The sequence below is a fragment of the Euleptes europaea genome, chromosome 4, assembly GCF_029931775.1.
Source record: "Euleptes europaea isolate rEulEur1 chromosome 4, rEulEur1.hap1, whole genome shotgun sequence".
Lineage (NCBI taxonomy): Eukaryota > Metazoa > Chordata > Lepidosauria > Squamata > Sphaerodactylidae > Euleptes > Euleptes europaea.
The window spans coordinates 58487259-58508410 of NC_079315.1; the positions used below are offsets into that span (position 1 = coordinate 58487259).

Below are 21152 nucleotides of genomic sequence, written 5' to 3' on the forward strand. Positions count from 1 at the left end.
ACACCTCCTCGCTAATCTTGAAGACTAGAAACTTGCTTCTAAGCATTCTAATAAAAATCAGAATGGCCTTTTCCCCTTGTTTATCAGTTGATATTGATTCATCTGACTGTAAAAGAGCAGAGCATACTGAAGCCACGACCCTTTGGAAGGAATTTCAGCTTATTTACTGAGTTGACTAGGATAAAAGGCTAGAATCCGAAGTGACACCAGCAGCCTTCTTCAATGTTTGGTTTCTTGCACAATGAAAATAGTCAAAGGTTAGCTGGTAGATAACATTCTCATTACTCTGCTGCTCATAGAAAATGTTTCTGAAGCAAAGTGAGCTAGTCAAAAGGAGCACTATATGAGTTAGTGCCTGTTCTTGCATTACCAGAGGGATGTGGTGGCTGCCCCAATGGCTTTGCTGTCATGTTGCTTCTGAAATGCTTGGGTGGGAATGCTGGTGTGTATCACTAAGAGCAAAAGAATAGCTCCCTGTCTCAGACTAAAAATCCATCTAAATCAGTGGCTGTTACCGCACTAGGTATTCCCAGCGATGTATTAAGAGTTTGAAAAAACATCGCTTTAAAAGGGTTTTTGGATGCCACGGCTAAAAAATGGTTGGAAGACGTCTTCACAGCTAAAGGGGCCAAACAAAGTGCAAACAGTATTTTTTATAACAGTTTCAAACTCTTAATACATCGGTGGGAATACATAGAAAGTGCAAACAGTATTTTGTATAACATTTCCGAACTCTTGATACATCATTGGGACTACCTAGTGCGGTAATGGCCAGTGTTTTGCATGTAACAGTGGCCAGCTAGGTGCTTCTAGGAAGCAGAGCATGAAGGTAATCTGGTTCTGTCTATTTCAGTCATCAGTACAGCCCGCGTTGTTATTCACGTATTGCTACTTATTAGGTCATATTTGCACGCAAGTGTGCCGGCCCTTATCCTCCCATTCCATTCTCTTCTATGATTCTAGTGTTGTAAGAAAACAAGTCTTGTTTCATCTTTTCCGGCTAGCTTTCCAGCTCAGTAGCTGGGAGAAGCCTCAGGCACATTTCCATTCATCCTCCAATGGGAACAAACAGAGTGCATGTGCTTCAGGCCCCGGACAAAGATCTTCTTCCCTGCCCATTTATTTAAATGGGAAGTTGGGTTGCATATGCACTGCAAACTCATTGATGCAAGAACCTCTTCATGTTTCATGGGTGAACATGCTTACAGAAATGATAGAGAATTCCTACTACGGCAGCCTTCCGTGGTACTGCCCTCTTTGGAACATCCACTAAGTCTTTCTGCTTCTCATAAATCTCTGTTAAGGTATTATTCTTTCCATAGGAGCACTGTGGGGTCAGGATGTCTGTTCTTAGCTAGTGATTTGTTGCCTGCTGCCACATACTGACCATCTCACTTTCCTGCACTTGCTTGGCCGTATCATATGGCAAATGCAAAATGTCTTGTCAGAGCCAGTTTGACATCTATCACTTTAACAATCTTTCTAGATGATGCAGATGGAGTTTCATGCACTCTTTCCCAATGTGAAGTCTATTGACTAGCTTAAGGAATATGATTTTTTAAACTTTAATATATAGCACCTTTAGTGTTAGCCTTTTCATACAGTTTGGCAAAGGGCCTACCCACACATTTTCCCTGGGAATGATCCCAGGTCAGCTCAAGAGATGTGTTCTGGAGTTCTGTGCTTTCCAGCTGTGCATGGGTCCAATTTGGATCAGGGCCATGATATGTAGGATTGCCAACCTCCAGGTACGTTCAATCTGTTTGAACGATTTGAAAAATAAATAATAGAATGAATTATATATCTCCCTGTTGGTATGCTTCTAACACACTGAGAGGTAAGCTATTGCTGTCCAACATTTTATTGAATTTTTGTAATGTGCAATAAATTTATAATGGAGGCTATATGAATATTATAATATTGTATAAAAAAATTTATAGGCTGATGAAGCTGTGCTTTGGTGAAAGCGCTAAAAAATATCCGGAATAGCGTTTCCTCCTTCCCTCCTTCTTTTGAATTGTTTGGACTTCGTGCCAACTATATTGAAATTACTGATCAACTTTGGGTCAGAAGAATTTGCCCGGATAAGACTTTTGGACTTTTCTATCCAGCTTTTTGTACCTTTATTGTACTTCCATTGTAAATAATTGTATATATTGTACACCTTGTGGTGGTTTTGTTTCATTTGTAGCACTTGTTAATGAATTGTTGATTTATAATTGAGTTGTGCTAGTTCTTTCTTCTTCAGCTTTTTGTTACTAGTACTGTGAGTAGTTTTTACAACATCAACCTCCAGGTACTAGCTGGAGATCTCTTGCGGTTACAACTGATCTCCAGCTGATAGATATCAGTTCACTTGGAGAAAATGGCCACTTTGGCAACTGGACTCTATGGCATTAAAGTCCCTCCCCAAGCCCTGCCCTCCTCAGGCTCTACCCCAAAATCTCCAGGTATTTTTCAACCTGGAGCTGGCAACCTTAGTAGGGAGTAGGGCTGCAAACCTCCAGGCACTAGCTGGAGATCTCCTGCTATTACAACTGATCTCCAGCTGATAGAGATCAGTTCACTTGGAGAAAATGGCCCCTTTGGCAATTGGACTCTATGGCATTAAAGTCCCTCCCCAAGCCCTGCCCTCCTCAGGCTCTACCCCAAAATCTCCAGGTATTTTTCAACCTGGAGCTGGCAACCTTAGTAGGGAGTAGGGCTGCCAACCTCCAGGCACTAGCTGGAGATCTCCCGCTATTACAACTGATCTCCAGCTGATAGAGATCAGTTCACTTGGAGAAAATGGCCCCTTTGGCAATTGGACTCTATGGCATTAAAGTCCCTCCCCAAGCCCTGCCCTCCTCAGGCTCTACCCCAAAATCTCCAGGTGTTTCCCTACCCAGAGCTGGCAACCCTAGTAGGGAGTGGGAGCTTAACCCTCCCCCCTCCCAGTGTCACTCTTTTTGCAACTGAAATGACCCCAGAAAGCTGCTATTTGACCGATTGGGCAAATGTAATTTATATCCCATCGGTACATGCGGAGCCTAGTTAGGCAAAAAGCAGTGCTTAGGCTGTGGATCGGTAAAATGATGTGTGTGTGTGTGTGGGGGGTGTCTAAACAGTCTCCCTGCACAATGCAGTCCCAATCTAAATATGGCCTCTGTGCACCCGGGAAAAATGGAACTCCAGGACATGTGTCTCAGATTGGCCCAGGGACACCCCCAGGGAAAATGTAATGTATTTACAGATCTGGAAAGAATTTAAAAGATTCCCAGTGGAGATGGATGCCACTGACATGGATTGTGGGCAGGGTAAATCATTAAGTGATGGTCCCAAATCACAAAGTGAGTTGCACTAAACTATGGTTTCTTAAACTTTTTCCACTTGCGACCCCTTTTCGCTCTAGAAATTTTTACGCAACCCTGGGTATATAGGTAGATAAAATAGGTATACAAATCAAACATTTACTGATAATAAATAATAAAGAAATGTATATCATTGCCAAATTTTTCGTTACTCCCACATTCAGTTATGCAATTTCATATGGGGTCACAACCCACAGTTTAAGAAGTTTTGTACTAAACAACTAGCCTGGGCTTCAGACAACTGATCATGTAAATGCTGATTTCTAAAACAAATGTAGCATGAGACTGGATTTTTGACTGCTGAGAAGCATACAGAAGTCAATTTTCCCCCTGTTACACAGTTGTGGAAAGCCCAGAACCTCATAATGCTACATGGTCTGGGACCTTTGTATCTGCAGGACCACCTCTCCTGGTATGTTCCCCAGAGAACTCTTTGTTCATCATGTACCAATCTGCTGGTGGTCCCTGGCCTTGACCAGGGCCAGGGCTTTCTCTGCCCTGGCCCCTGCACCTGGTGGAATAGCCTCTCTGATAAGACCAGGGCCCTGCAGGACCTTAAAGAGTTCCACAAGACCGAGCCTGCAAGACCGAGCTATTCCACCAGGCTTATGGTTGAGGCCAGTTACAGTTCTTTTTTCTATAAATGCTGGCCTCCCTAACTTCCCAATACTGCCTCCCCTTTTTTTTACTATTCTTTTGGAATTTATCCATCTGTCCTCCCAGCTGTAGCTCAGACGCTATGATTTAAGGGCACCATCGGATACTTTTATCTTTTATTTAATGATTTTAGAGGGCTATTTTAATTGTGATTTTAAGATGTTTTTATCTCATTTTAATGTATTATATGTTTGGTTTGTGAGCCGCTCTGAGCCCAGCTGTGGCCAGGGAAAGCAGGGTAGAAATTTGATAAAATAATAATAATAAATAATAATAATGCAATGAAAGCCCTCCCTGACAGCCCTTGTTACAGCCCCCATCAAACTGTTTGAGAATCCTTGTGTTTGGTGGCTTCTTGGCACTGCTACTCTACACACATTTCAGAGTGGCTGTCTTGGATCTGAAGCTCTGTCAGGAAATACAGGTTGGATCCTTTCCTTAGATCCATGTTTGCAACTATTTCAGGAAAGGATGAACTTGCCAGGGCCAGAAGGATGGAGACTCCTTTCCTTTTAACCATGTGCTGTGTCCTGCTGGAGAGAGTTTATTACTGTACTTTTGGGCACTTGGACCATTGCTCCAGTCACCCTGTAGACCTGACAGCTGTAGACATTATGTTTCAGTTCTCTTTTCATTCCTCTGTTTCATTCACAGGTTTTTCCCAGAGTACTGCAAAATTTGCTAATTGGCTTCCCTCTTCCAGAACAACACGGGCATATCTATGATTTTAAGTAATGTTTGGGTGAAAGGTCAGAGCAAGGTTGTGTTTATCATTCTTGCTAGAGTGCCAGTTAGATGCCGATCCGGTTAAAAGCGCTTTCTACTTTTTGCCAAGTGGATGTTGATATTCTATCATGCATATGGCTGGCTTTGGAGACCCAGATCATGTTAGCACTTTACAAATATAGAACATTAGCGAATCTGGAGACTGGTCACACTGGCCAGTTTAAACAAATGGCGATATTGAGCTGGCCAACAGCTATGTTGTTGCTGTAAACAACCTCAGACGTTGCAGTTTACTTACTGCAGGGTACATTGAGGAACTCAGAACAATAGTGCTCTTTAGGTGTAGGTAAGTGGCCTTTTTGCTGATGGTGGGAATCAGATGCTGATACAGTTAGATACTGCTAGGGGTATTTATAGTGCCTGCCAAAATGTGTGTCCATATGTGAGGGAGACAGATGGAAAGAGTGGAACCCCAGAGCATTATAACTTTTTGAAACACTGGAGGTTTCTAATGTAGTTGAAGGACAGATGCAGTCATTCCACTGTCCCACAGATAAGCCAGTTCAGTGTACGCTGTAGGATTATTTGCTATTGTGATTATTCATGTCCACTACCATCATCATTTTTCCTGACTCCTGTTACTAGTTTTCTCCCTGCCTCTGTGTTATACAAAATCTGCGCCATTAACTCTCAAGGGCAGCGGTTGGTAGGGAAATGATTTACTATAAGGGGTGGGGGTGTTGAGAGACTGGTTCTTTATCTTTGTTGTGTGTCAGGATATTGAGTGAAGTTTAAAAGAGTTACAGAATGACAGTTTCTGAAGGCCACTTATGCCAAATCTAACACAGATAAAGGAAATCTGGTCAACTGAGAGGTATTTGCAAGCAGAAACATGCTGTCACAGCTCAAAAAGTTGCATTATAGACTGATGTTACAATTTCTCTCTCTTCTGCTGCTCTCATCTCTGCAAAATATGTGCGTTAGTCTAGAGGAGAGTACTTAACCTTAATCCCCAAGGAGCAAGTGTTAGAACTGGAGGGCACATTGTATGAAAGGAACATTGTTGCTGGTGATGAACAGGTTTTGCAGGTTTTTGTGCTGCTTGAAAAGGTGACAAAGGGACAAAAGAAATAGTAAATACATTATGGGTAACTATGTCTCTATCGTACCCCCTTCAACAACTGTTTTACTTCATTCTCAGTTAGCATATTTTCAGCATATCCAACATGCTATGTTTTCTGTACAGCCAAGAACTCCCATCATTTAGAAGCTTTACTGGAATCATACAGAGATGGTGAGAGGCAGTGGAGAGGGCTGACAGGAGCAGCCAGGTATGCTGTAGTGTAGCAGCAAAAATATCCCACCCACATTCAATACTAAGCTACAAGCAGAACTATCCTTCCTCTGTTAGCTCAGTGAAAGTATGGTAGGGCTCATTCTTTTTCTAACAGGCATATTGAAGCTAGGGGAGGGACACTTATAGGAGAGGATCCATGGGCAAGAGGGAAGAGTGCCTAGGGTTGCCAACCCCCAGGTAATAGCAAAACAATTAACAGTGCGATGCTAATTGGCTATGCAAAAATAATCAACACTAGGCTCAGTTCTAAACATATATTCAAAAGGAGACAGTCAATACAAAAAGTAGTGCAAGCAATATCTACAAGTGAGCGATAGTCAAACAAGAGAACATAGTACAACAAGTATCAAAGAACAAAGTCAAAGAACATTATATACAAAAAATCTATGTCGAATGTTTCCCTCTGGGTCTTTAAGACTTTCCTGTTATGATATCAGTCTTCGTAAGAGCTGGTCCAGAAAGTGGAAAAGATTCCTGTAGATTTTTTATTGGGTCCGTGTCAGGAATCAGACTCTTTAATCCGCTGGCCGTGTGCTGTGGGAGATTCAAACGAGGACCACTCTGGCACTTAATGTCAAATGGAAACTTCTTCCAGGTAACAGACGCTTTCACCAATAATGGCTTCTTCAGCCTGAGTGCCCAATATGTTAAAATATAATTACTAAAATTTCTGTTGCCAAACACACAGCGGTAAGTAGAATAAAGTAAGTTGTGTTACCTTGTTACTTTCTTAATGCTACATAGTAGTCTGTGAGTTGATTCTTGTCTGTGTAATGGTCGCTTGCGCTTTCTGAGTAAAGCTTCTATTCACAGGTGTTACTTTTTAACCTATTTTGCTGGCTCTGAGGTCTTGGTGTTTGTTGTATGAAAGGGACCATGTCTAATATAAATTATAAGTTGTGTTAAGAAAGCTAAATCTAATTAATAAAATGTTTATAAATAAATAACAAGATAAATCAAAATCTGTATTTAGTCCTAAGGGTGCCAATGTTTTGAAAAGATGTATATATTTAATTTCTTGTTGCAATAAACATTTTTGTATGTTATTTGAATTGTATTGAGGTCCTTTATATACCCAAACAACAAAAAACCTTAGATCATTTTCATTATGCTTTTTTTCGAGGAAATGAGAGATTAGGGGCATGTCTTGAACTTGGGCCCTGATCCGTGAGGGATGCTCTCCGATCCAGAGTCGTATAGGGCGCATTGTGCTGCCAATGTAAAGTTTTGCGCATGCGCATGTAATGGCATAAACCACCCTGCTGGTAGCACAATTTGAAAAATGTTGTAATTTGAATCTAAAGTTGGAAGAAGGAGAATGGTAGACTCAGTGCACAGACTGTACACGAATGTCCAACGACTGGTGGAGGTGGTGAGGGGGCAGCCACATCCGAATGCACAAGCTGATCTCATAAGGAGGTGGAGCTGAACATCCTGGAATGCTGGAGATAATGTGCCAGTGTCTTTGTATGATTTTTTGTATTGCATGAGAGTGTTTACTGTATGTAAGAGAACAGAACAAGTTAGTTCTGTTAGTAGGTGATTTGTTTTGCAACAGATCAGAGCGTTGCAACCTTTCCGTTCTGGAGAGTGCCGTTTGTAACACTTCTATAGGATAGCCTCCATTAATCAATGTGTGTTAGTTGTGTAGCTGATTCGTTATAATCCTCTTGATGAGTGGAATTTCTTTTGAGGTGTAATAGCTGGCTATAGGGGAGATTCCGTCTTAAATGGACGGGATGGTATGAGGAGAAATGTAGTCCTGTATCGTGAGACATGGCTTTTTGTATGGTTTAATAGCCAGAGTCCGCTCTGAAGTTATAAAAAAAATTCAAATCTAAGAAATGAATTTATTCTGAATGGCAAGTTCCTGTAGGTGAGTATCAAGAGTGTTAATCCATTTAGAAAATTTGTCAAAACTGGAAGAATTAAATAAAAATAACAGATTGTGCACAAAACATTTATACAGGATGAGATCATTGTCAAATGGATTATTGTTAAACACCAAGACCTCAGAGCCAGCAAAATAGGTTAAAAAGTAACACCTGTGAATAGAAGCTTTACTCAGAAAGCGCAAGCAACCATTACACAGGCAAGAATCAACTCGCAGACTACTATGTAGCATTAAGAAAGTAACAAGGTAACACAACTTACTTTATTCTACTTACCGCTGTGTGTTTGGCAACAGAAATTTTAGTAATTATATTTTAACATATTGGGCACTCAGGCTGAAGAAGCCATTATTGGTGAAAGCGTCTGTTACCTGGAAGACGTTTCCATTTGACATTAAGTGCCAGCTTGGTCCTCGTTTGAATCTCCCGCAGCACACGGCCAGCGGATTAAAGGGTCTGATTCCTGACACGGACCCTATAAAAAATCTACAGGAATCTTTTCCACTTTCTGGACCAGCTCTTACGAAGACTGATATCATAACAGGAAAGTCTTAAAGACCCAGAGGGAAACATTCGACATAGATTTTTTGATACTTTGTTCTTTGATACTTGTTGTACTATGTTTTCTTGTTTGACTATCGCTCACTTGTAGATATTGCTTGCACTACTTTTTGTATTGACTGTCTCCTTTTGAAAATATGTGTAGAACTGAACCTAGTGTTGATTATTTTTGCATAACCCCCAGGTAGTAGCTGGAGATATCCTGCTATTACAACTGATCTCCAGCCAATAGAGATCAGTTCACCTGTAGAAAATATCCGCTTTTGAATTGGACTCTATGGCATTGAAGTCCCTCCCCAAACCCTGCCCTCCTCAGGCTCTGCCCCCAAAACCTCCCACCGGTGGTGAAGAGGAACCTGGCAGCCCTAGGACTGGAGTGCTCCTTTCTGTGCCCACTTAGAGCTTAGCTGTATATGCATCCTCCCCAGATCTGCCTTGAGGACTTTTCATTAGACTGGCCCTATGAGTTTCCTATTTGGAACTCTGTTCTCGGCTTCATGAAAACCTGATAGCAAGTGTAGCACACGGGGAGAAGGGGCTTGAACCCTTCCTGTGTATTGTTATCCTGACCTGAAAAGGTTCCTGGGAGCAGCTATTTACCCTGATGGGTAAGTACTGATGGTTACATGCAGGTTTCTCCAATGGGGCAAATAGCAGCTCCACAGGACTGTTTCTCCCTCATGGGGAAAAAAATAGCTGCTTGAATTAGATTACTGAATTTGAGAAGATACTGCAGGGCAAGGGTTAAGCATCCCAAGTCCCCCAGCCCTTCCTTGCTAAATTAGAAGCTCTTCCTGTGCTTTCTTTAAAAATTGTTGGGAAATGGTCACAAAGTCCTGGTTGGATTCAATATAAGGCAGCTTCATGAGTTTGAGGAGATAAAAGAACATTACAAATTCCACTGCTGAAGCCTGTAATTATATAATGTTGGAATAAAGTGTTGGAGTAGGCCTGGGAAGACCTAGTTGCTCTCTCCCTGCCTAACTAGGGTTGCCAGGCCCCCACTTCGCCACCGGCTGGAGGTTTTTGGGGTGGAGCATGAGGAGGGCAGGGTTTGGGGATGGGAAGGACTTCAATGCCATAGAGTCCAATTGCCAAAGTGTTCATTATATATAATAATTATATATATAAAAAATAGTTTGTAAAAGTTAGTACCTGGAGGTTGGCAACCGTAAGCCTAACCTACTGCATGGAATCATTGTGAGGATAAAATGGAGGAGGAGAGAGTGTCCTTGGAAGATGTGTAGATGTCATTAGACCCTCCAGGAACAAAGATATAATAGATGTTTTCTAATGTGACACTCAACAACTGAATCCTGAAAAACATAAAGCATCCAATTTAGCGATGGTGTTAATGGAAACAACTGCTTTGAAAAGTTGTGTGTGTGCTGCATCCCATGTAGTGAGGAAAGCAGAAATGGATTTTGCAGTAGCCATGAATTCAGGTTGACACATTGATTTGTTGCTTGTATAAATCTGATGAAATCATTGGAGAGGCACTAGGGATGAATCGAGCTCAATGTGTTAAACATGAGCATATTGATTGAGGCCCAGTAAATTTTCCATGTGTAAATGGGAATTGCTAAGGCCAAGATTACCTGCTACAATAGACTCCAACATAGGAGCTTCTTTGTCAAAGGTGACACCATTATAAATCATTCACTGGCTCCCATTTTACAATCTTGGACCCTTTCTTCTGTGCCTGCTCTCTGTACTGTATAGTATACTGCCAAAATGATGGGCTTTCATGATCTCTCTTACTAATAGATCATAAAGCTGAGTGATACTATAACAATGCATCATCCAAGGAAGGCATGCTGTGACCAAAGAATAATTCAGAAGCAGATGTCATTTAGGAAAGATGACATTCAGCAGCAGGCTCTGTAGTGCAAAGCTGTGCAGAAAACCAGCTAAATGCCCTCCATGACCTGTAAATTGTAGTGCCACAGAAGTTCACATCCAAGAGGGGAGTTACCTAAAATATAGCTTATCCAGATATAAGTAATTCAAGCACCTGATTTGCTAGTACAGAGCTGGGTATTTATGGGAGATGATGCAGATGATAAATTGTCAACTAGTCAGACGAACGCAAGGATGGTGAAATACAGAGTGCAAGGCTTGAGTAGAGGTTCACATATGCAGGCTTGATTTATATCTAAAACCCCAGACAGAAAATGTAAGTAATGCATAAGTGGCATGAAGATTTGTCTCTAGTGTACTGTATCCTTGGGAGTTGTCTTCCAGAGTTTAGGTTTATTCTGGGATGCTCCTTTGAGACTGAGGCACAGTAATCCTGCTCCCATGGGGCTGCCCTTCCTGGGTTAAAGGGTTGGGTTCCTTTCCTTGAAATATAGGTATACTCAAAGAGAGAAAAACTGTTTATGTTTGTAGGAAGGGGTGCAGTTAGAACTTTTTTTTAGTGGAAAACTGGTAAGATTAGGGCTGGTTTATTCCCTGCTAGGGATAAAAGTAAACATCCTTGTGGCACCTCAAAGACTAACAAAATGTTATTAAAGCATCGTCCATAAAACTTATGCTGGAATAAAGTTTTCTTTGTCTTTTAGATGCCACAAGACTCCTGTTTATTTTTTTTTGCTGCTATAGACCAACATGGCTAAGTGCAGATTAAAAAAAAAAGATTTTGGGCTGCATCTCTGGAAATTCTCTGTGAACTGTCTTTTTGAGAACCAATATAGACAAGATTCCATCCAACTATAGTTAGGAATGAGCACCTTTGACAGACACCGGTCTCCAGCAGGCTATACACACCCACACACACTCAAACACTGTCCTTCCACACCGTGACCTCCGCTACTTCTCCCCAATTGTTAAGGAAAGGCAAAAAAAAAAAAAAAAAAAAAAAAAAAAACCCACTGACCACCGCAGCAGCTCTCTTTCTTGCTCCTTCTCAAAGCCCAGCTGATTCTGGTCTCTGAGAGTAACATAACATTGAGATTTCAGCCAAGAAAATGTATTAGCATTCCATTAGAATCGGTGAGTTCTGCTCTGTGCGACCAGAATACCTGAGGTGTCATAAAGCATACGTTAACACATAGGGGGTTACCGCACTTGTATTCCCAGCGATGTATTAAGAGTTTGAAAATGTTATAAAAAATACTGTTCGCACTTTCTATGTATTCCCAGCATTTTATTAAGAGTTTGAAAACGTTATAAAAAATACTGTTCGCACTTTGTTTGGCCCCTTCAGCTGTGAAGACGTTTTCCAACCCTTTATAAGCCATGGTATCCAAAAACCCTTTTAAAGCGATGTTTTTTATAACATTTTCAAACTCTTAATACGTCGCTGGGAATACAAAGTGTGGTAACCTCCATAGAAACTGTAATACCCCCCCCCCCAATTAATTCCCATGAAAAAGACAGTGAAGTATAAAATATGATGAAAGTTGTACAGTCTGGTCTTTGATTGATGGAGCTGGCCAATTAACTGGGAGGTTGTTGTATTAGTCAAGGAAGTATCCAGCAATGGAAAACATCCATGAGATACTGAAGATGTGGAATGAGACACTTTAGAGAAGGAAAACTTTAAGGCTAGCAATTAAGAGCAATAAAACATCAATGCCACACAGCTCTGTTTGTGCTAGTTTTATCCTTTAAATTCTTAAACTACTTGGGGCTGAAGTATCTGAAGGACTGTCTTCAGCCGCATGAGCCTGGACAGAATATGAGATGTGCTGGTCTGTCTTGTAGGAATCCTCACGTTCAGACATGAAATTGACAGGTACTTGTGACAGAGCCTTTTCAGCTGTTGCCCCCATGTTGTGGGACACCCTGCCTCCTGATGTGAAGAAGCCCCACTGCTTCCTCCCTTCTGTGTGAAAGAGAGAGCCAGTATGATGTATTGGTTAAATATTAGGCTAAGTTGAGGAAACTTGAATCAAACCTTGGTTTGCCATGTCATTCAGTTGGGTGCCTTAGGATCAGACATTCCCTCTCCTTTTGACCTCCATCACAGATTTATTGTGAGAGTAAAACTGAGGAGGAGATAACTATGTATATCACAATGAACACATCAGAGGAAGGACAAGATAAAAAATACTGAAGACATAAATTAAAGGCATTCTTATTCTGAAGTGTTTGAAAGATGAATAGGGTTGCTCACTCTGGATTGGGAAATACCTGGAGATTTTGGGGGTGGAGCCTAGGAAAAGCAGGATTTGAGGAAGGGAGGGACCTCATTGGTATAGAATGCCATACATGTCCTTCAGGTGCTTGCAGACTGACCCCTTTAAAATCTGCTCCAATATCTTTCCTGGGTCAGAGGTCAGACTGACAGACCTGTAGTTTCCTGAGTTATCCTTCCTCTCTTTTTTGAAGAGTAGGATAACATTCGCCCTCCTCCATTTCTGTGGCACATCTCCAGTCCTCCAAGGTTGTTTATGCATGGGAGTTTTACCTGTGGTTCATTGCTCACTGGACCCATACTTACCTGTTGGGAGTCTATGCACCAGCAGTCTCTAAGTTCAAATCAGGAAGTATTTGCAATTGGCTTTGCAATTGGCTGTAGTGAGAGAAAAGTTCCCTCCCACCAAACCCAATTGCCACATAAAAAACCACTTTAAGAATATAAAACCAAAAATGGAGCAATCTGAAAAGAAGGGGGGTGGGGAGAGAAATCCAGGCCTCAGTTTTAAAAAGGCTTTCTTCTGCTCAGAAAGAGCTCCGAGGAAGCAGGAAGTATTTGAATCCCCGCCTCTGGACATACAGCTTTGTAATTGGCTGTGAGCAAAACTAAGCTTGTGTGTCCCGCACTTTGCCTTATGCATGGAGATTTCACCTGGGTGAGCTCAGGGAAGAATCGGGTTAACAGAGGAATGGGAAGGTCTGGGATTTGTGAGGGCTGGCAGAGAGGTCATCGCTAATGGAGGGAAAACTCATGTATAACTCCAAGGAACAACCGAGACAGACGGGGGTGAATGTGAGTGAAAGTGCCCATGCATAAAAACCCCAAGAGGTCTTGAAAATGATGGACAAAGCTCTCTAGAAAATTATTTGAACACTCCTGGGTGCACACTGACTGGCCTGGGGGATTTGTACACATCCAATGCAGCCGGGTGCCTCTCAACAACCTCTCTTTCACCCAGCAGTGGGCCCATCACCTCTTTTACCTTGCATTTGCTCCTCACATATCTGAAGAAGCTTTTCATGTGGTAGCGGGCCTTTCTGGCCAGCCTCAGCTCATTCTGAGCTTTGGCCCCTCTGATGGTTGACCTACAGTGCCTAGCAACCAGCAGATACTCTTCTTTAGAGGTATGTCCTTCCTTCTATTTCTTGAGCATTTTCTTTTTCTTCCTCTGCTCATCATGGAATTCTCTGTTCATCCACACTGGCTTCTTGGATCCCCTACTATGTTTCTATCTTGCTGGAATAGTGATGGCTTGAGCTTGCAAGAGCTCTTGTTCTAGGAGAGCCTGTCCTTCACTTTCTCCTTTCCCATCTAGTATTTTTGCCCATGGAATGAATCTCATCGTGCCTCTGAGTTCATTAAAGTCTGTCCTACTAAAATCTAACATACATGTCTGGCTACAAACTTCCTTGTTCTCCTACAGCAACAGTTATTCTAGGAGGACATGTTCACTCCCCCCTAATGTCCCCACCACCTTCAACCTATCTATCAACTCTTGCCTGCTGGTTAATATTAAGCTGAGTATGGCTGAGCTCCTTATAGCTTCCTCCATCATGTGAAAAAGAAAGTTGTCAGCCAGGTAGTTCAGCAAGTTGTGTGACTCTGGACGCTTAGCAGAGTTTGTCTCCTGGCATACATTAAGGAAGTTGAAGTCACTCAAAGCTACAAGGTCATGTTGCTCGGACACACTGTCAAGCTGCTCTTCTGTTCCTATCACATTCCTCTTCCTCTGATGGGAATGATGAAGAGAATACCACCTGTGCCCCCATTCCCTTCAGCTGCCTCCTGAGAACTTAGTCAGCTTTAATGCTTGTGATGATGTTCATGGCTGTGCCAATCATTCCCATGTGGAAAATCATAACTGAGTAATGTGGGTTTGATCAGTTTGGGCATCCTGTCTGCACTATCCTTAATCTTTGCCCCTGGCAAAGCAACACACTTCTTGGGCTAGGGGGTCAGGCCTGGACATATGACACTCCATACCCCTCAGCAGAGAGTCACTGATGACCAACACTTTCCTTTTTCTTCCAGTGCCATTTCTTCATATCCCCATGACCCCCTTGCTCTGCCTTTCATGTCCTTCTTCCTCTGCCAGTAATTCCATCTCTGTCACCACAGCAAGGGCTGTAATCAGTTCCTGAGTTCCAGTGGCACTGAGTGTTTTTGGACTCATGCTGTGGCGCTCAGAGGAGGGTTATTAGGGATGTCCACCACTGTGTTGTCCCCTTGAGTGGCCTCTCCATCTCTATGCAGGGCCTAAAGTCTTCTGTTAATGAAACCCTCCCCTTCCTTGATCTCATGAAGGGTAGTAATCTTTTCCTCTAGGCTCCAAACCTCCCTTTCTAAGAGCCCCGTCAGCTTAGACATTTGACTAGTGAAATCCTCAGGTAGGAAAACAAACATGGCACACTCCCTGCAGGTGACTGGAAATGGGCCCTGAGCATTGATCACCACCTTCCAACTGGATTCCTTCACTGTAGAATTTTTGAGTGTGTGTTGATGCAACCTGGGACTTCCAGGCCTGCCCTAGCGTCTACCACAGCCAAAAGTGGTGACACGTATAGGAATGCCAAAAACCTCTTAGCTTCTTACAGGGTCCCCAGGCCTGATCCCGGGCTAAGAGCCACAGGCCAAGAGCTCTTCGGCTCTTGCTTTTTAGCTCGCGCGAAAGGCTTGTGCCTCTGATGAGGAGGAGTCTTAGAATTCAAAGGCTCATAGTGCTTGCCTCTCAACAGCAACAGCAGAGGGTGGGTAACTAGTCCTTTGATAGCCATGATTTTTTTTAAAGATAAGCTATTTCTGTGGTAGTAGATTGAACACCCCACCCCAGTTCTCTTTTATTTTTTAATGAGTGTCATAAAAATGGCATCCACCATCTAATGAAACCTCAAGTGAAGTTTAAAAAGGGGGAAAGAAACAGTCATTTTTTTTGCCTGGGTAGAAGCAATTATTTTTAAAAGGCTTTCTGACTTGATAGAATTTGCTCGGATGGTCTTGTTGAACTATTTTATGAACACAAAGCATAACAGAATCCCTGTATAGAAGGTTTAGCTGCACTTCTTGATAAAAATCAAGCTGAAATGATTATATCTTCAACAATGACTCTGAGCAAAAGATAGGCGTTTTACCTCAATTTATAGCTATATTTATGTTGGCGATTTAGTAGGTGGCAGGCTTATCACTGTGTTAGCGACTGAAGTATTGCCCCAGAACACTGGCAAAAGGGCACTGTGTTACTGGAGATGCTGTCTTCTATAGAGATGTAAAATTACTATTTTTATATTATCTAAAAATGTTTCTCCCACTTCTTCATGGCACCCAGTGGCTAACAAAGACCATTCAACCACAACACTATGAAAAAACCCAAATTATCACTACAAACAACACCATTTCAGTTTCCAAATTCTGCAGGAAATATACAGCGGTGTATTGCTTCCTATATCTTGCCAGAGAAGGGGTTATTAAAGAGTTCAGCGTGCCTTTTAACACCTTCTTGGCCCATCTCTATCCCTGTTCATGTTAAGAGCACCATTCTCAAGAGAAGCAGGGCAGTGTCGAGCAATAAGTAGAGCTAAAAAGGGAGTTTGGGGTAAGTTCTAAATCCAATGTGTTTTGAAAATATGACATAGAAATTTGGGGCATCTGGATTTTGAGTAGGACTCCAATTACTTTCCTAACAAAATTAACTTCAGCTCCAGTCTGAATATTAACAGCTAGCAATTATAATGTACATTCTTGCTGGGAAGGAGAGAATGCAGTGTTGGTCCTCTAGCCTGTAACAAGGGCCAGGCTGTCCCTCCTCCTTACTATTGCAGCCCTAGGCTAACTGACAGCAATCTCTTACCTACCACAGCATACCTTTGTGTTTCTAAGGTTGAAAACGCACGGCTGCTTTGTCCTGTGCTTCTCCCGTGGATATAGCGAATCTCCACAGGCAAAATGCATGGTCGCCCCCTGCCTGCGAGATCAACTCACCTCCCTCTGAAACTTCCCCAGGTTTTCCAGGTCCTGGGTTGTCCCGGATCTAAGGCAAGACTTGCATCAGTTGTGAGTTCTTGCCGGAGTGTTTGTGTCTGCTGCCCCCCCTCCAACTTGGAAGTGCTCCTCTGATGGGTGGAGAGCCTGATGAGGGGGTGAAGAGAAAGGTAACCTTGTAGGAGAGTAGGAGCTGCTGGCGCGCTCCTCCACCTGGCCCCCGCTAGGATGGGCTCGTCCGACGAGTGGAGAGTCTGCAAGAGGGCAAAGAGAAAGGTAAGCTTGTAAGATTGTAGGAGCTACTGCCACTGCGTTCCTCCATCCCACCCCTCCCACTAGAAAGGGCTCCTCCTATGGTTGGAGAGTCTGTGAGGGGGCGAACAGAAAGGTACGTCGGGAGACTCCCGGCCACCGCCTCCACTCACCTCCACCCATCAGAGGAATCCTTCCAAGCAGAGGGGGGTGGAAAGGAAGAGCGTGGGAGCAGCTCCTACTGGCACACCTTCAGTCCATGAGTTCAATTTTTTGAATGCAGAACTGAAAGGCATGCGATGGCACAGCAACAAACCAGTTGTAGTAGGAAAGCCCAGTTGTATAAATCACTAAGGGTTGTTCACATGTGCAGGTTCATCAGTTGAGTGGGATGCTGCAGATACAACAGAGTCAGAACTTACCCAGGATGAAGTCAGAGGCAATACTCAAAGATCTGTCATCAGACCAGACCCCTCCCCATAATCCTTCCCACCCTGTGCAGTTTCACCAACTGAGATCTCTTTAGGCTGTTATTAGCTCAGACATGAAAATAACAAAACAATTTCAATTTTATTAATGTTTTAGTCACAGACCTTAACAATGTTCAGATTAAAACCATACAAAATGTATAACCCACAACACCCAGGGTTACATGAATAAAATTTTTAAAATGTTACATACAGCCACATATATACATATTGATTGAATGTTATATTCTCCTAAACTATTCTTTCTGTGTCAACTTTGGGGTCTGATTTTCAACAAATTTCTTCCTTAGCTTAGAAGCTAACATGATATAAAAGGCCACACTAAGCGTGATCGTTGAATTAACATCTGCCATTAAAAATCTAACTCGGCCCTCAACTGTATCTAAAACATCTGGGATATGCTGGGTTAATTTAAACGAATGGAGTTGTAAAATGGGCAACTAAACAAAATATGTGGGAGATCCTCTATTGAACCTGAGGAGCAGGGACATAGCCTTAAGTTATGAGGAATTTTTTTTATATCTACCATGGGTGAATGCTGAAGGCATCGTTTGGAAACGTGCCGTAGTAAATGCTCTCCTTAACCCTGGGTCTGAAAGTTCCATTATATAATTTGAAAAGAATTTATTTAATTTGAATAACGGATACCATGGGGAGTACTTGTGCTTTTGAATTAGGCACATATCATTGTCAGTTTCTTTGTCAGCAATCCATTTTTTGATATCTTTTGGGTCCCATGTGTTTAAGATTTCTAGCAAAGGCAAATTATACAATTGTAGGATGGGTATAAGGACCTTATCCCAATGGTTTTCCTTTGAATAGACCATATAGCTATAATACACCAATTTTGAGTTAGTCGATTTTCTCAGTTTTAGGTAGAAAAGTAAAATTCTTAAACGGGCTCTGATGGCAACTGACAGCAAGCCTGCCTCCACTCTAAGGAATGCTGCAGGCACCCCTTGGGGCAAACCCAAGATCTTCCTAATAAAACTATTTTGGATTTTCCCCAAATCGTGCAATATTTTCGGTTTTTGCCCCCAGATTTCAATTCCATATAACAACTGCAGTATTACTTTCCCCACAAAAGCTTTAATTGCTGGGGCAACCATACAGCGTCCTCTGGAATAGTAGAATTTTAAAATGGCACTCATAGTGCTGATAGAATAGCAGATTTACATTGCATTTGCCATGACAATGTGGGTTGGAAAATTATGCCTAAGTATTTAAAAAACTGGTCCTGTTCTACTTTTTGGTTTGCTATTGTCCAACTGTGAGCAATCCTATGATTGCCAAAAACAACTATTTTAGTTTTGTTGTAGTTAATCTTTAGGGATTCCTTGTTGCAGTATTCAACCAGCGTTTTCAGCCTTTCCTTTAGCCCAGTTTTCGTGAGGGCCAAAATAGCCATATCATCGGCATATAATAAGGTTGTTATTTTCCTTCCAGCCAAAACGGGGGAGAAATGTGTTAACACATTCATCTTTTGTACTATATCATTAATATAAAAATTGAAGAGGAGAGGAGCTAGTAAGGAACCCTGTTTCACTCCTTTCGTTAGGGGAATCAGTTCTGTTAAACTTCCAGTTCCTTCCACTCTGACTCTAGCTGTGAGGTCTGTATGTAATTCCCTTATCAATCTAAAAAGCCTCTGGTCAATAGAGATATCCACCAACTTCTGCCAAAGCCTATTTTGGTCAATTGAATCGAAAGCTGAGGACAGGTCAACAAAGGCTTCAAAAAAATGGCATTTTAATTTGACCGAGTATTTCTCAATCAGGGCTTTAAGAACTAGACAATGATCAATTGTGCTATGTTCCTTACGGAAACTGGCTTGTTCCTGGTTAAGGAGGTTTACCTGGTCTGCCCAATCTACCAACTTATTTAACAGGTGGCGAGTATATAGCTTAGAGGCAACATCTAAGAGGTTGATAGGTCGATAACTGGCAGGGTCTGAGTTTTCCCCCTTCTTAAAGATAGGGATGATGATGCTGTTTCCATCTGGCTGATATCACGCATAGATTGTTAATTGTTGTAAATAGAGCTGCTAACAGTGAAGCCCACCAATGGATATTAGATTTAAATAATTCTGGAGGGATATAATCTTCATCTTCGTGGCTTCTGTGCAGTCCCGCATGGGGACTGCGCTTGCGCAGGCCAGCCGCGGAGAACTGACTAGAAAGCTTTTAGGAGCTTCAGAACGCCTGGAGCACTCCCCCTCCCCTCCGTCCCAGGCCGAGAGCGAGCCGGCTTCCCGCCCAACGGTCATGTGACGGAGGGAGGAGGGGCGCTCCCCCCTCAGTTCTCTCTTCGCCGCCGTGGAGAGAGCACTAGCTTTGTTTCAGAGCGTCTTTTCTGTTACCTCAGAGAAAATTTCTCTTCAGGATTTTATTTTTTTGCCAATATAATCTTATTTAACAACTGTGCCAAATGTAGAAATAGTATGGCACAAAATAATGACTGTTGTTACGTTTGAGAGATTTGTGCTTTTTCTTTTACTTCAAAAAAAAAAATTCTCTTCAGGATTTGATTTCCTTTTTGCCAATATGGTTTGATGTACTAAATGTGCCAAATATGAAAGGATTATAGCACAAAATAACGATGATTTTGTTCTGTATAAGAGACTTATGTCTTTTCTTTCACTTAGAAAGGTCTTCTCTTCAGGATTTGATTTCTTTTCTTTTGTCAATGTGGCTTTATTTAACAAATTTGCCAAATGTACAATAGTATGGTACAAATTAATAATGCTTGTTCTATTTGAGAGACTTGTGTCTTTTCTTCTACCTCAGAAATTCTTTTCTTTCAGCATTTGATGTCTGTTTTGCCAATATCACTTTCTTTGACAATTCTGCCAAATGCAGAATAAGTATGCCAATAATTAATGGTCGGTTTTGTTTCAGATACTTGTTTTAATCTTGTCTCTTTTTCATTTTTACAAGTCATTCAGGCTGTGTTTCTCCAGTTCGAATGTCTGTGAGGAAATCTGGCTTTACTAATGCTTAGGTTATCTCCATGACGTGTGTGGAAAGAGGTCTCAACCCAAAGGCTGTGATAAGGACTGGATATGCTGCAGCACTAGGGGTTCTGTCCCCTATGAAGTGCATAGATGAGACCTCGAAGTCGACAGGCTCTGAGAAAAGCCACTGTATGGTTGCACTAGGGGCTCGGTGTTCCATCCCTTACGATGTGCATGGATGAGACCTTGAAATCGACAGGCTGAGAAAAGCCACTGTATGGTTGCACTAGGGGCTCGGTGTTCCGTCCCTTACGATGTGCATGGATGAGACCTTGAAGTCGACAGGCTGAGAAAAGCCACTGTATGGTTGCACTAGGGGCTCGGTGTTCCGTCCCTTACGATGTGCATGGATGAGACCTTGAAGTCGACAGGCTGAGAAAAGCCACTGTATGGTTGCACTAGGGGCTTGGTGTTCCGTCCCTTACGATGTGCATGGATGAGACCTTGAAGTCGACAGGCTGAGAAAAGCCACTGTATGGTTGCACTAAGGGCTCGGTGTTCCGTCCCTTACGATGTGCATGGATGAGACCTTGAAGTCGACAGGCTGAGAAAAGCCACTGTATGGTTGCACTAGGGGCTCGGTGTTCCGTCCCTTACGATGTGCATGGATGAGACCTTGAAGTCGACAGGCTGAGAAAAGCCACTGTATGGTTGCACTAGGGGCTTGGTGTTCCGTCCCTTACGATGTGCATGGATGAGACCTTGAAGTCGACAGGCTGAGAAAAGCCACTGTATGG

At 42.4% G+C, this 21152-nt stretch overlaps 1 protein-coding gene across 1 annotated transcript in view; it reads left to right on the forward strand.

Moving 5' to 3' along the window:
• Positions 1–4966: 4966 nt before the first annotated feature.
• Positions 4967–21152, forward strand: part of LRRC2 (leucine rich repeat containing 2) — a 104186-nt gene continuing 88000 nt past the window's right edge. Inside the window, exon 1 of the mRNA XM_056848693.1 lies at positions 4967–5079. The gene's annotated coding sequence lies outside the window, so the exon portion shown is untranslated. The remainder of the gene's footprint in view (positions 5080–21152) is intronic.